Consider the following 15,511-nt stretch of genomic DNA (forward strand, 5'->3'; position numbering starts at 1 on the left):
ACGAGGTTAAATAAAGGCGCAGGCCAAATTCTCAACTAGCTCAGTGTTCACATCGTGCTCGCCATCGTGTGTGCACACCATGTCAAGGCGGAGTGCTTGCAGCCGCCTCCTCAGTGACATCTGATATGCAATTAAAGGTGTACGGACCGTACATATGATCGGCACACACACGTCTCCTGTTTGCATGCGCGCTCATTCAACGGGTAATGAACGTGATGCTGGTGGTGTGGTGGGCGGGGCCGTGTGGGCGCTTGTGAGCCAGGAAGTTGGTTTCTAATTGAGTCAGGGACTTGTGCTGGTGAGGTGGGCGTGTGAGTGGGGGGGCTAATCCCAGGCTGCTGCTGTTGTTGCTGCCTGCTGGCTGCACATCAAAAACTTCACAGCAATAATCATGCAAATCGTGCCTGCGCCCGCCACAGCCTAACTCGCTTTGTTTCAGCGTGAGTGTTCTTCTGTCTTCCTCGTGTCGGTCTGAGTTGAGAGTTTGATGTAAATTCATAAAGTTTTTTTAGATTTATCGCATACTCAGTTTTTGTCATGCATGCTCATACAGTACTGCACGGTGTCAAGGAGGAGACACCTATCACTGTTGGCCACAGGGGGCACCACAGAGTCAAAGTAGATATTCATTTGGCCATCGCTGTAACGGTATCAACTCTGAGTAAAGAATACATTTACTGAATGTCCACAAGGGCTGCACAAAAACTGTTATTGAATCGCAATTTCATTTTTAATGAAAAACTGCACTTTTTTTGGAATTTTGCCCATCATCCACAATCTTGTGTGAGACATGAACACACATCTCTTTCTTTTCTGTGCATTCTAAAGATATAAAAACAGATAAAAAGAGGCAGCGAAGAATGCATGTAATGTGACGCACTTATTTAGCCTATAAAACCTTCTGAAAAAAACCTCCAAAAACTGCCAACTATGCTCCATTTGCGTATAATGTGACCAGCATATTAACCAAGCTATAGCGACATTGTTATTATTATTGTTATTAACATTGTTGTGGCGAAGAACTACATTACTGGAGTAGTTATACCTTGCCACACCACACCGGCTAGCTAGTAGCTGGCTAGCGACGAGCTTTCACCACACACTCGCTCGCAGCTCGTCACAACGCCGCAGGTCACTACCGAAAGGTAAAGCTAGATATTGGAGCTTCTGCAACTGCTGCTGTGTTTTTTTTGTTTTTGAGTTTGGAAAAGTTAATGCTAGGTGTAGCGTTCGTTGCTATGTTGCTATGCGAAACAAATGCGCCCAGGAAGGACGTTCCGGTAATGCTTAAAATGACCAAAATGCAGCAAAATACTGCACGTCTTACATGTTATCACGAAAGTGCCTGTTACTACCTGGTCACAGCTTGTATATAAAACCATAAAAACGTTGCTGGAGGTTTTTGGAGGTGTTTTAATAGCAGTCTTTGTGGGCGGAATAGGTGTATCGCATTACGTGCATTGATGAGCTGCCTCTTTTTATAGTTTTAGAACACACAGAAAAGAGCAAGACATGTGTGTTCAAGTCTCACATAAGGATTGTGGATGATGGGTAAACTTAAAAAAAAATGCAGTGTTTCTTTAAGTGACGATTCTTTCAATTTTACTTGAAAAAAATGATATCGTGACTAAGAAAACGAATGCCTGAAATAAAGATGTAGAGTTTGGGCTGTTTATTGCCGTTGCAAAGGGGTCATATAACAGACCAGAGTGGATAGCTGTCAAAAATTCATCAGTCCATAAACGTTTTGTCTCAGAATGTTTTGTTTTTTTGTGTAACTTAATTTTTATTACATTTTTCAAGGAAAAAACTGCACATATTTCTCAATCAGGGACAGGACTCGGAAGATACAGATAATTAAACATTAAAACAAACTAAATCAAATTTTTTTTAAAGCTCGCAGGGGTTAATGATAATAAAGTTAATACAATTTTCACCTTCCATTACTTTAGTCACAAAAAAATAGATGGGACAACGGTAGATTCCAAAAGTTGAATAAAGTTTGATAATATGGTGTCCATATATGGTCGTCTTGTTAACATCTTTTATTTAGCTCACTTCCTGACCATCCATACTGTATGCTGAACACAGCAAACATATCTCACCATGACAATTGTTGGTGGACTAGGGTGGTATGATTCACAGCAAACAGACTTCACTACGATGTGCTGCGTTCAATGATTAGATTAGAAAACACCGACGTCAATGTACACTCTGGAGCGGGGCTAGCCACCTGCCATGGGCGGTTGAGGTGCATCAGAGCAGGCTCCGCGCTGCCACGGAGCTCGGGAGTATAGAGCGGGGGCTATCCACCTGCCTTGGCCGATAAAGGGGGCACTTTAGTCGGACACAAACATGGCACTCTCTCGGCCAGTTCAGTAATGTACTGTAGATTCCCCTCGCGAGCGAGCGATTTATTTTAAAATACAGCTTACAGTGACCAGACTAATGTGGTCGCTATCTAATCATCGTCTAATCATGAATTAAATGCGGTAGATTGCAGTGAAGTCAGATAGCGGTGTTAGCCGGCTAGTTATAACTCGCGAAAACCAACAATTCAAAACATGGCGAATATTTACATGGAGTAGCAAATGATTGAATATATGTAACCCGCTCTGTTTCGCACCGCCCGCACCAGGGCTCGAACACAAGACCTTCGCAATGGGAGACGAGAGCGCTGACCATACGGCCAAAAGCCCAGACTGTCAACCGCGTGTTCAGCGCAGCTCTCAGGGCAGAGGGAGTGAGGTTTACCAACGTACACTTGCACAGCCTCGCAGGCTGGCATCCGTTACACATACAGTATAATAAACCATGAGTGACGTTACTGCAAAACTCAATAATTTTTATAAACATTTATAACATTTATGAGCTTCTTTCCGTCTCCGCGCTTCCGTTTTCTCAGCGGGTGTTGTAGCTCCACCTACCCCTTCGTTTCAAGTGTCGTGCACTTACCCCTTACCCCTCGTTTTAAGGAGAAATGGGACACCACTTGATTCTCGTGACACGCAAAACCTAGGGGTAAGGGATAAGACGAGGAGTAAGGGGTAGAATTGGGATTCAGTCTAAGCCCCCCCTACTGATTCCACTATAGAAACACATGTTTTTCTACACTTCAGTTTCTTAAGCTTGTGAGGGAGCTGCCAACCCTCCCTCACTGATCAGGTGTATGCCCCGCCTACACACTCCCACTTTTCTATTTGTGTACAATGTATCTAGTTTCTTATGACATTTTGGTTAGTCCTTTATTTATATTATATCTATTTGCCAATTAATCTTCATTAACTGCTAATGATTGGATCCTTAATTAGTTTTTCACATAGAGGTTATTGGTTGTTTCTAATGTCTCGTCAGTTTCTCCTTTCTTTGAGGTGATTGGTTGAGGCACAAGCATGGAAGCGCGCCCATGTGAGTGCAGGCCAGGTGCATGTCATCACCCTGTTGGACTCTCCCAAGTTTCACCTGGAGAAGGGGAGGGTTCACTATGCAGTTCTTTTTGTAAACATAGTATAATACAGAGGTTAACGTATACAGAAATTAAAATCTACATGAACTAACATTAAAATGCATTTGTAACATAAAGGAAGGATTTGGAAAATGTAAATATGACTTGTATAGCAACTACCTCACCCTCCCATTAAGTAGTTATGGTTGGGCTCTCACTATATATAGGGGTCTGGTTGAATTGGTGTGTGTGAAGGGGAAGGGGAAGGGGAAGGGGAAGGGGAAGGGGAAGGGGAAGGGGAAGGGGAAGGGGAAGGGGAAAGGGAAAGGGAAAGGGAAAGGGAAAAAATAAAAAAAATAAATAAATAAATGCTGTTGGACTGTCTTGTGGTACCTGGAATAAATGTGATGAGCTTGCAACTTCAGCTTCTGGTGTATACTTCAGATGCTACGGCTATCCTGGGCTATTTTTACAACCGAAAATCTTACAAAGCTATTATTTCATGATGAATTGGAAAATGTGCCTGTTGCTGAAACGTTTTTAATATGTTGCCTTGACTTCGGCTGCATTGTCTTTCGCATAATCATTTTCATTTTTGTATATAGGTCATGTTTGATAGCAAATGCTAACTGGGCGTAATAAATGAAGTGTGTGTTTCATGAACGCTACGTATTTTGACTGACATATTAGCGGTACTCAGGTTATGTACACAACTATTGAGGAATTATGTGTACTTATTTTTATTGCTATTTTGAATTGAATTGGGAATTATTTCTGAATGATATCAGCTACTTTGATTACCTGTAAACTTTGAAACTGTGAACGTGAAATACTAATCATTAGTATTTAATGTAGTAGTTTAAAAGTTTACCGGTTAGATTTTATATATATATTGTCTGTTTTATAGTAAGAGATGTCAACTTATAACTTGCATCCTGAAAAATACATGTACAATGTACATAAATACTCATATTTATAAAAACAGTTCATATATATTTTCTTTATTTATAGTAGGCGGTAGGTCTTTGGGACTTGATCAGTAGCTCGCATGCTGAAAAAGTGCGAGCACCCCTCCCCTAGAGTCTCATTTGATTTGGAGTTGCCAATTGCATTCTTAATTTCCTCTAAACTAGTTTCTTTTTTAATAGTTTTGTTCTGTACTTCGCCAATGGTAAGTAAATCTGGTTCATATAGAAACATTCTCATTTCGACCAATTTAGAATCACAGGGTTATGTATACAAATGTTTATAATAGTTCAGGAAAATGTTTTCTATTTGTTCTGGATTCTGTTTCAGTTGGGCTGTTTCTGGATGCTGTATTTTACAGACGGTACTGTCTACCTGTTGTTTTCTCAGAGCAACAATTTAGCTGCTTTAGGCCCTGATTCATAGTATGCCTGCTTCACTATTTTTTTTCTCTTTCTTGTTCTCTGACATATTTGGGTTAGTAATGTTGGCTTGCTGTTTTCTTTGTGCTGTTGTTCTACATTTGACAGATCCAATTTAAGTTTATTACAGCCAACAATCCTGGCTGTTTTATTGGATGCTGTTAAGGCTATCATTTTACCTTGTCTCAGAATTTTTTAAGCTCATCCCTGTACTTTTTAGCAAATTCCAGCCAGACCTTCCTTTTCTTCTTGCTTACGAGTGGTTCTTCTGGTGTAGCCATTGTAATTCTTCTAACAGTAGATTTTCTCCATCTAAGTGCAATGAGTTTGCAACATCCCTTCACGACAAAGTTCAAGGTATAAAAAAATGCTATAATTTCCACAACACAAATAACAATTCTGCAACCAGCTGACACATTTCACATTTGTCATTGACAAAACAGTCAAAGAGGTCATCTGGAGTCCATCAACGTGCTGCCTTGATGAACCCACTTATCCACTAGATTTCTGAAGTCTGTGCTGAGCAGTTTGCTACCATAACTCACTCATCTAGTTAACATCTTACTTCAGACTGGAACATTTCCAAATGCCCTAAAAACTGCTGTCATTAAGCCTCTTCTGAAGAAGAGCAGTCTTGATGCCACAGTACTGAACTATCGGTCCATATCAAACCTGCCATTCTTGGAAAAGTCTTAGAAAAGGTTGTATATCAAGAAATTACTGACTTTCTCCTCTCTAATAATGTGTTTGATACTTTCCAATCAGACTTTAGGCCCCATCACAGCACTGAGACAGTTCTGATCAAGGTGACAAATGATATCTGTCAGAAACACAGATGCAGGCAAAGTCTCACTTTTAGTTCTGCTGGACCAGAGCGCTTCCTTTGGCCCAGTTGACCATGTGATCTTATTACAGAGGTTAGAAAACTGGTGGGAATCTCTGGTACTGCTCTAAACTGGTTCAAGTCCTATCTGGAGACAGGAAGTACTTTGTTGGAATTGGTAACTGTGTCTCAGGACAAATGGGAGTTTAAATATTACGTGTGGAGTACCCCAGGGGTCCATGTTGGGACCAAAACAGTTCAATTTGTATATCAATGACATTTGTAAAGTGACAAAGGATTTAAAGTTGGTATTATTTGCGGATGATACCACTGCCTTTTGTACTGGGGAAAGCACACAAGAACTAATTAAAAAGGTCAAGGATGAAATTGTTGGGGTTCGGCAGAAGCCGGAACTCGGATCCCAAGACGCGAGAGCAGGATGTGGTAGAAAGACTATTCATTACAAACAGCAGGAGTAATAAACAGCAAAAGATGGAACACAAAACACAAAATCACCCGGATAGCACACGGGGAAAAAGAGGTAACTAATAACTAAGGGAGCTGCCGAAAATAAAATGCTAAAGTCCAAGAACAAAAAGACACTGCTGAAAACCAAGCAGGTACGATGCTAAACAGAAAAACACTCACGCTGCCGGTGAATAAATGGACAGGAAGATGGCAGGATTAGCAATAGCACGTTCTAGGTTAGCACGACTGGAGCTGAGGAGCACTACAGCGAGGAGCCTGATTTGGCAAGCCTGGCAACAATCTGGCACCAAACGGGTGTCTGCTAGAGGTTTAAGAAAGGTGCCAGATGAGCTGCAGGTGCGTCAATTAGGGCCCCAGGTGGTGAGGAGGATGAGCTGCAACGAAAGAACAGAAGAGAGCAGCAGAGCAGCAAGCTAATCCTGACAGAAATGGTCATATTAAAGTCATGGTTTGACAGAAACAGATTATCCTTGAATTTAAGTAAAACTAAAATAATGCTATTTGGAAATAGCAGAAGGGAGAAGTACGATCAAATACGAATAAACGGAGTGGATATTGAAAGAGTGAAAGAAAATAAACTTCTGGGGATCATAATAGACGAAAAAATTAGTTGGAAATCTCATATCAAAAATATACAACAAAAGGTGGCGAGAAATATTTCAATATTGAATAAAGCAAAATATGGATAATTCATAATGCCAAGTATAGACAACATACAAACCCTTTATTTTAAAAATCACAGATATTCAAATTTGCTGATTTAGTACATTTCAAACTGCTAAAATAATGCATAAAATTAATAATAATTTGTTACCCAAAAACGTCATACGGTATTTCTCTATCAGAGAGGAGAAATATGATCTTAGAGGAAAATGAAACTTAAAACATTTGTATGCGAGAACAACGCTGAAAACCCACAGCATTTCTGGATGTGGAATTAAATTATGGAACGGATTGAGTAAGGAACTCAATGTACAGAGATGAGCAAATTCAAAAAACAATACAAGCAGTTGGTGTTTGCTAAATACAAGGCAGAAGAGTCTTGATTATTATACTGATTGCTCTGTCATGCTTGTTTTTTATTTTTATTATTTATTATTACACTGATTGTTATATCAAAATATTACATTGCATGCAGGAAGTGAATAATATGTACTGTACAAGATGTGGAATGGATAGGGGGTAGGATTAAATAAGCTTTGCTTCTTCCTACTCCTTTTGGAAATGTGGAACTGTGAAAAGATGATTGATGAGATGTATTCCATTGTAACCTTCATGCATGTTCAAATAAAACTAAACCAAACCAAACCAAATGGCCACGACTTGTGGGGTTGCCCAGGGGTCAATCCTAGCACCCCTATTGTTCAATCTGTACATGCTTCCTTTAGGCCAACTAATACGCAGCTGCAATGCGTCCTACCACAACTATGCATATGACACTCAGATCTACATGTCACTGACGGCCGGTGAACGTGGTCCTGAAGATTTACAGTACTTTGTCACTGCATCAAACAGATCAGTGTGTGGACGCAAAACAACTTTCTCCAGCTAAACTCAGATAAAACTGAAATCATTGTCTTTGGCCCACAGAATCAAAGAGAGGAGTGTGTGTGTTATGAGATGCTTTCTCTAAAACCTAATCATCAGGTTAGAAATCTAGGGGTAATATTGGACTCAGACCTGAACTTCAACAGCCACATTAAATCTATAACATCATCAGCTTTTTACCATCTAAAAAACGTTGCCAAAATCAAGGGAATAGTGTATAAGCCACATTTAGAGAGACTAATCTATGCCTTTGTCTCCAGCAGGCTAGACTACTGTAACAACCTTCTCACCGGACTCTCGAAATGAGCAGTAAATTAGCTGCCGTACATCCACAATGCTGCTGCTTAAGTCCTGACTAGAACCGGGAAATATGACCATATTAGTCCAGTACTCAGGTCTCTGCACTGACTTCCTGTTGCTCAGAGAATAGACTTTAAAACAGCTCTGCTTGTGTACAAGTGTTTTCATGGTCTTGCGCCAAAGTACATCTCTGACATGTTAGCGCCACATAAACCACCTCAAACTTTGAGAAGCTCAGGGAGTGGTCGCCTGCAAGTGCTCAGAGACAGGACTAAACACGGTGAGGCTGCGTTTCAGTTTTGTGCTACCAAAATCTGGAGCAATCTTCCAGAAGGTGTGCGACAATCCTCAACTTTGGCAATGTTCAAATCCAAGCTGAAAAAACTTCCATTCAACTGTGCATATGACAACTGAAAGTATTTTATCTGCACTCTTCATTCTTAATCTTTTTTGTTTTATGGAATGACTTATGGAATTTTGTGTAATGATTTGAGAATGATTTTATGTTTTTATGGAATGATTTTATGAAGTGATTTCACCCTTCTTTTCTATAAAGTACTTTGAATTACCTTGTGTATGAATTGTGCTCTACAAATAAACTTGCCTTGCCTTGCCTTGCCTTACTTTGCCTAGATAGCATTAGCTTCTGATTGACATTCCATTTCCTCTCTAATCCCCAATTGCTTCTTTTTCCCCCACACAAAGCTCTCTGGTTTTCATGTTGTTTTCACATCTAAACACAGTCTACACAGGCAAAAACCAATCCGAAAGTGAGTGTAGACATTCGGAGCAATTTATTGATTGAATAAGGAATGTAACAGGACACACCTGTCAGTCACGTGTTCCAGTGCTTTTGCTCAAATGAAAAATGGATGACTTCAAACCGAAGGTGCTATCATTTACATTGTGTGTCCTATCCAGATGTAAATACCTCGAAATAAAAGCTGAAATGTACCTTTCTGGTGAATCATATCTGTCTTCTGATGTCACACCCAAATTTTTCCAGTCTACAGCAAAAATAAGGAGTTGGTCACTACATTTTGAAGGCCATGTGCCTCAGTAGATTCCATGGCTTTGGCCATTGCATTGTATTCATTTAGTCAATCCTCTCCACTGCTCGTTGTTAAGTTGCAGGAGCTCGGAGTGTGAACCAGTGAGCGCCGTCCAAACTCACTGTGAAGATTTCCTTCCTTTTGGGTGTTGCTGGAGTTGCCAAGAAGTCTGGCTCTTTCTCCAGTGACCGATGTGTATCCACGTCCCTTGTTTGGCCACCCTGCGCCCTCTTCAGGTCATTTATCATATGTCAGGTCATTTAACATAGAAAGATAGAAAATAAATTAATGAGCAACACAACATCTCACATCTACAACATACTAAGGATGAGCAATATGGCGTAAAATCCATACTGTGAGCTGCTGCCACTCTTTCAGGCGCTCAGGCAGGAATTTTCCCAGGACATGCCTTGTTCTCACATCCTGTCCTTGCCGTCCTGTATTTTTTTTGTTATTATTATTTAGAAAGTGATGAAAACGTCCTTCCTGATTTTCATTGTTTATCATTGAACCATTAACCTGAGCTGCATCAGGGCACTCTGCTGCATGTGATGTAATCCTGGTGAGGCTGTCGTGTGGGCAGCTTTTTGAATTTGTGTTAACAAAAAGCTGGAAAAGCCAAGGAAAAAGCAAACATACGCACAAAGTTAATCCTCTGACACTCGCAAGATGAAGTCTTTTAACATTGAGGACGTCATGCACAACGGCGGTTCAAATTCCCAAGTTCTTACGACTTTGGAGGGCACATTTTTCCCAAAACTATTAGTGCACGTTCCAAACCTTCACAGGCACTTGACCTCAGATTCCTGTGTTCCTGTGTTTTTGAACATTCTTCCTTCGGAATTTTTGTCTTTGTTGATAGATACTGTAGTATTTTGTAATATAAGAATTAATTACAATACCTTTATTGTAATTAAATTATAAGGCATATTTGAGTAAACTTTGCGTGTCATTTGAGTACCTCATTGTGTCCTGGTTTTCGGTAATGAAAATATGGTCACCCTATAATATAATAATATAATATTATATATTATATATTATATATTATAATTCTCCTCCCTGAGCTACCACCTTATTGTGGTGGAGGAGTTTGCGTGTCCCGATGATCCTAGGAGCTAAGTTGTCGGGGGTTTTTATGCCCCTGATATGGTCACCCATGACAAACAGGACCTAGGTGAGGGACCAGACAAAGAGTGGCTCAATAGACCTCTACATTGGACTACGTTTTCCCTTGCCCGGATGCGGGTGACCGGGGCCCCCCTCTGGAGCCAGGCCTAGCCAGGCGTCTGGTGGCCAGGCACAGCCCAAAGAGACAACATGGGTCCCCCCTCCAATGAGCTCACCATTCATGGTAGGGGCCAAAAGGGTCGGGTGCAGAGTGAGCTGGGTGGCAGCCGAAGGCAGGTACCTCCGATCCTCGGCTACAGAAACTAGCTCTTGGGAAATGAAATGTCACCTCTCTGGTAGGGAGAGAGCCTGAGCTGGTGCACGAGGTTGAGAAGTTCCGGCTAGATATAGTCGGACTCACCTCAACGCACAGCAAGGGCTCTGGAACAGTCTTCTCGAGAGGGGATGGACTTTGTTCTACTCTGGCGTTGCCAGCAGTGAGAGGCGATGGGCAGGGGTGGCAATTCTTGTTACACCCCGGCGTGTGGCCTGTATGTTGTGAATGACAGGCTAGTTTCCCTCCGCCTTCGAGTGGGGGGACGGGTCCTGACTGTTGTTTGTGCTTATGCGCCAAACAGCAGTTCAGAATAGCCACCCTTTTTGCGTCTCTAGAGGAAGTACTGGAGATCATCTCCCTTGTGCTGCTGGGGGACCTCAACGCTCACGTTACAACAAACAAACACTATGTTCAAGCATAAGGGTATTCACATGTGCAGTTGGCACCAGGACACCCTAGGCCGCACTTCCATGATTGACTTTGTGGTCGTATCATCGGACGTGTGGCCATATGTTTTGGACACTCGGGTGAAGAGACGGGCGGAGAAGCCATGGAGAATGACTTCCGGACGGCTTCGAAAAGATTCTGGACCACCATTCGGCATCTCAGGAGGGGGAAGCAGTGCACAGTCAACACCGTGTATGGTGGGGACGGTGTGCTGCTGACCTCAACTCGGGATGTTGTGGATCGCTGGAAAGAATACTTTGACGACCTACTCAATCCCACTGACACGTCTTCCTATGAGGAAGCAGAGCCTGGGGACTCTACGGTGGGCTCTCCTATCTCTGGGGCTGAGGTTGCTGAGGTTGTCAAAAAGCTCCTCTGTGTCAGGGCCCCAGGGGTGAATGAGATCCCCCCGAAGTTCCTTAAGGCCATGGATGCTGTGGGCGTGTCTTGGTTGACATGACTCTGCAGCATCACGTGGACATCGGGGGGCAGAACCTCTGGATTGGCAGACCGGAGGGTGTGTGTGTTCCAACTATCATGGAATCACACTCCTCAGCCTCCTTGGTAAGGTCTATTGAGGGGTTCTGGAGAGGAGCATCAGCCGGATAGTTGAATCTCGGATCAGGAGGAGCAGTGTGGTCGTGGAACTGTGGACCTGCTCTACACTCTCAGCAGGGCCCTTGAGGGTGCACGGGAGTTTGCCCAACCAGTCTACATGTGTTTTGTGGACTTGCAGAAGGCATTTGACCGTGTACCTCGAGGAATTCTGTGGACAGTATTCCAGGAGCATGGGGTATCGGACCAGCTATAATGCAGGCTGTTTGTTCCCTGTATGATCGGTGTCGGTGAGTTTGGTTCGCATTGCCGGCAATAAGTCAAACCCGTTTCAAGTGAGGGTTGGATTCTGCCACGGCTGCCCTTTGTCACCAATTCTGTTCATTATTTTTATGGACAGAATTTCTAGGCGCAGCCAGGGCGTTGAGGGGTTCCGGTTTGGTGACTGCAGGATTGAGTCTCTTTTGCAGATGATGTGGTCGTGCTCGCTTCATCGAGCCGTGAACTTCAACTTTCACTGGATCAGTTCGCAGCCAAGTGTGAAGCAGCCGGGATGAGAATCAGCACCTCCAAGTCCGAGTCCATGGTTCTCGCCCGGAAAAGGGTGGCGTGCCATCTCCGGGCCGTGGATGAGATCCTGCCCCAAGTGGAGGAGTTTAGGTACAGTACCTCAGGGTCTTGTTCACTAGTGAGGGAAGGATGGACCGCGAGATTGACAAGCGAATTGGTGCGGCGTCTGCAGTGATGCGGACTCTACATCGGTTTGTTGTGGTGAAGAGAGAGCTAAGCCGAAAGGCAAAGCTCTCAATTTACCGGTGGTCTACGTTCCTACCCTCACCTATGGGCTTTGGGTAGTGTCCGAAAGAACAAGATCGTGGGTACAAGCGCCAAAATGAGTTTTCTCCATAGGGTGGCTGGGCTCTCCCTTAGAGATAAGGTGAGAAGCATTGTCATCCGGGTGATACTCGGCGTAGAACCGCTATTCCTCCTCCTTTAGAGGAGCCAGATGAGGTGGCTTGGGCATCTGGTCAGGAGACCTCCCGGACGCCTCCCTGGGGAGGTGTTCAGGGCAAGTCCGACCGGTAGAAGGCCTTGAGGAAGACCCAGGACACGTTGGAGAGACTATGTCTCCCAACTGGCCTGGGAACGCCTCGGGATTCGCCGGAAGTAGCTGGACGAAGTGGCCGGGGAGAGAAAAATCTGGGCCTCCCTGCTTAGGCTGCTGCCCCCGCGACCCGATCTCGGATAAGCGGTAGAAGATGAATGGATATATTATAATTTAATATGTAATATTATATAATATACTGTAATAATATAATATAATATAATAATATAGCTAGTGCCTTGTTTTCTGCAGTGTCAGCGAGTTTCAGAGGTTCACAAAGGAGTCTGATGCAACCTTAATAAAAAAAACATTGTGATTTCCTTAAAACACAGCGGAAGTCCTGCTTATGTTGACAACATGACTACGTCGACAAACTCATCACTTCCCAATCCACAGTGTTCTTATTACTAAAAACCGGTTCCATTGTATACAGATATATAAAAACGGATATATAAAAACGGGTCGTGATTCACATTTTTCCAGAATCGTGCAGTGTGATCATTTTCTTTTTACACTTTCACTGAAGGCTGATTTTCACACTGGCAGATCTGCAGACGCCTATTGCAAGTAACACACACACATATACATACTGCTGTCTGTGTCTGTATGTCACATAACCTCCGCCTTCGCATTCAACGCCCACGCTTATCCTTGCCCAAAACTCCCGCACACACACAAGTCTGTGTCCTCAAACACACACATACACACATATCTACACCACCCCTATGCACACTCCCAGCTCCACACAAGCACACACACGTGTTCAGTCAGACATAAGCCGCTCATACATCCCACACTTGCTCTACAGACACAAAGTATGAGCCTTGTGCACACACACACACACACACGCAAAGAAATGTGCTTAATAGGAAAGTTGCTACTTTAAGACCAGCGGCGTCCACGCCCGTCTACAACACTGAGATGCAAACTTGAGAGCCACGTCGGCTGCAAATGAGGAGGGACATGAAGGCGGCCTACACACGCAACCGTGCCTCCAAAAGAGGAAGTTGGATGAAAAGAGCTGCCGGAGCACTGAAGATGTGGGTTGTAGGGAGCGGAGCGGCGTGGGCGCTCTGACAGGGCGAGGGGCTGACAGGCCCAGGCGTGGGTGTGTCATTGAAATGTGTTTCTCCTCGGGGAGGGGGGTGGGGGGCAAAGACAGGCAAAGGAAGAAAAAGGCGAAGGAAGGGAGCGGCGAGCTGCCGCAAAAATGAGAAAGTGCGATATGACGAGGCTTCCTGCCAAATGAGACACATGCACTATCAGCAGGTGGGAGGGCGGCCGCCAACAAGACATAAATAAATTAAAAGTGGCGCCTACGCGTCGGAGATGATTGACAGCATGTCAGGAGTGTGAAAACCTTGGAAGCTGCTTCCTTTCACGCTCTAAATTAAACTTCCCTCTGCTGGAAGCGGTGGAGTGAAATGTTCACGTCAGAACCAAATTGTGGGTTGATGTCCATGAGACAGTTGATTCTTCAGGAAGATCCTCCAAAGTACCAGGATGTTTGGGTAAACAGGGACTTGTGGGACTAGACCCACCTCCCTGCGTGGGTGGACATCTTATTTGCTGCTGGCGCTATAATTTCTTAGCACTTTCTTCTCTCTTTCTGTCTTTTGTCTGTGTTTGGTGTGTGTGTGTGTGCGCACGTGTGTTCAAAACAACCTGACATCTTGTGTAGAATTGGATTTCATCCCGTCTGATCCCCACAGCATCATCGTAGGAAGGTCATATCAGTATAATAACAGCCCCCCCCCCCCCCCCCCCACACACACACACACACACACATTCATACATTCATACATTCATATTACAAGGATTTAAACATAAAAGAGGGTGGTAAAGAATGCTACCTGCTTCATGTGTGCTTTTGGAGCGCACAAGAATGAAAGCATATGTGACTTATTGTATTGATTTTCTGTCTTAGCTGCTTATGTTTGTTTCTATTAAATAACTCACTTTTAATACAAAATAATACAAGATAGCTGCAGTGTGCATTCTGTTTCTGGATTGGCGTATATTGATGCAGACGGTGCATGAGTGGGTTGAGGGTGGAGGTTAAAATGTGCTGTGCTCGTGTCCCTGGGGTGTTGAACTGTGTTGCATTGGTGGCAGCTGGCCTAATTCCCCCAAAATAGTCATATAGTAAATGAGGAACCTTGCAGCCGTGCAGAAATGGCAGCTCTAACCTTTCACCTGCAGTTGAAATTTGCACTAAGATGAATATTGTTAATGCATGTGAAAATATTCCTATAATTTGTGGAGCTATTTCCGAGATATTAATTAACCATCAGTCAAACTGCATTAGCTGCCACATTTTAAGATAAGCTCAAAAAAAGGAATTGGTAATCAATAATATATGCTGGCTAAACTTTTGCGAACAATGTCAGCGTTCAAAAGTGTTGCGCGTCTGTGGGCGTGTAACCTGCTCGTGTTTGGTATTCCGTGCAGAAAGCCTCCCACGCCCAGTGTGTCCACCCACGCGCGGATTTGCGTCACACGGGGAGCAGCGTGGGCGCGAGGCGGAGAGAGACGCCGAGAGAGAGCGCGAGCGGAATATCCCACATTATTGCTCGCTCCGCCGTCAAAATGCGTGCGTTCGGCGTGTGAACAGGAAGCGCGGAGAAAATAAAAGCCTGTGTCTAACCATTAAAACGTTCTCTATCGTGTTTACACTCGACATAAGCAAATGATAATGAGTTAATAATGTTAAAGACAAATTTTAAGTTAGCATTTTACCTGAAAGGACTAATAAATATGCTTCAATTGTTTAGATTGTGAAGACTCTTTATTGAGGGCAGGGTTGACCAAACTTTCGAGGGCCGCATAATAAAGATTGAAATTATATGGGGGCCAATTAAATTTTTTTAACTTTGAAACCAAGCCGATGTGTGCAAGGCCTGCAGCCTTGTGTT

Source organism: Dunckerocampus dactyliophorus, chromosome 1 (genome assembly GCF_027744805.1).
Source record: "Dunckerocampus dactyliophorus isolate RoL2022-P2 chromosome 1, RoL_Ddac_1.1, whole genome shotgun sequence".
NCBI classification, from domain to species: domain Eukaryota; kingdom Metazoa; phylum Chordata; class Actinopteri; order Syngnathiformes; family Syngnathidae; genus Dunckerocampus; species Dunckerocampus dactyliophorus.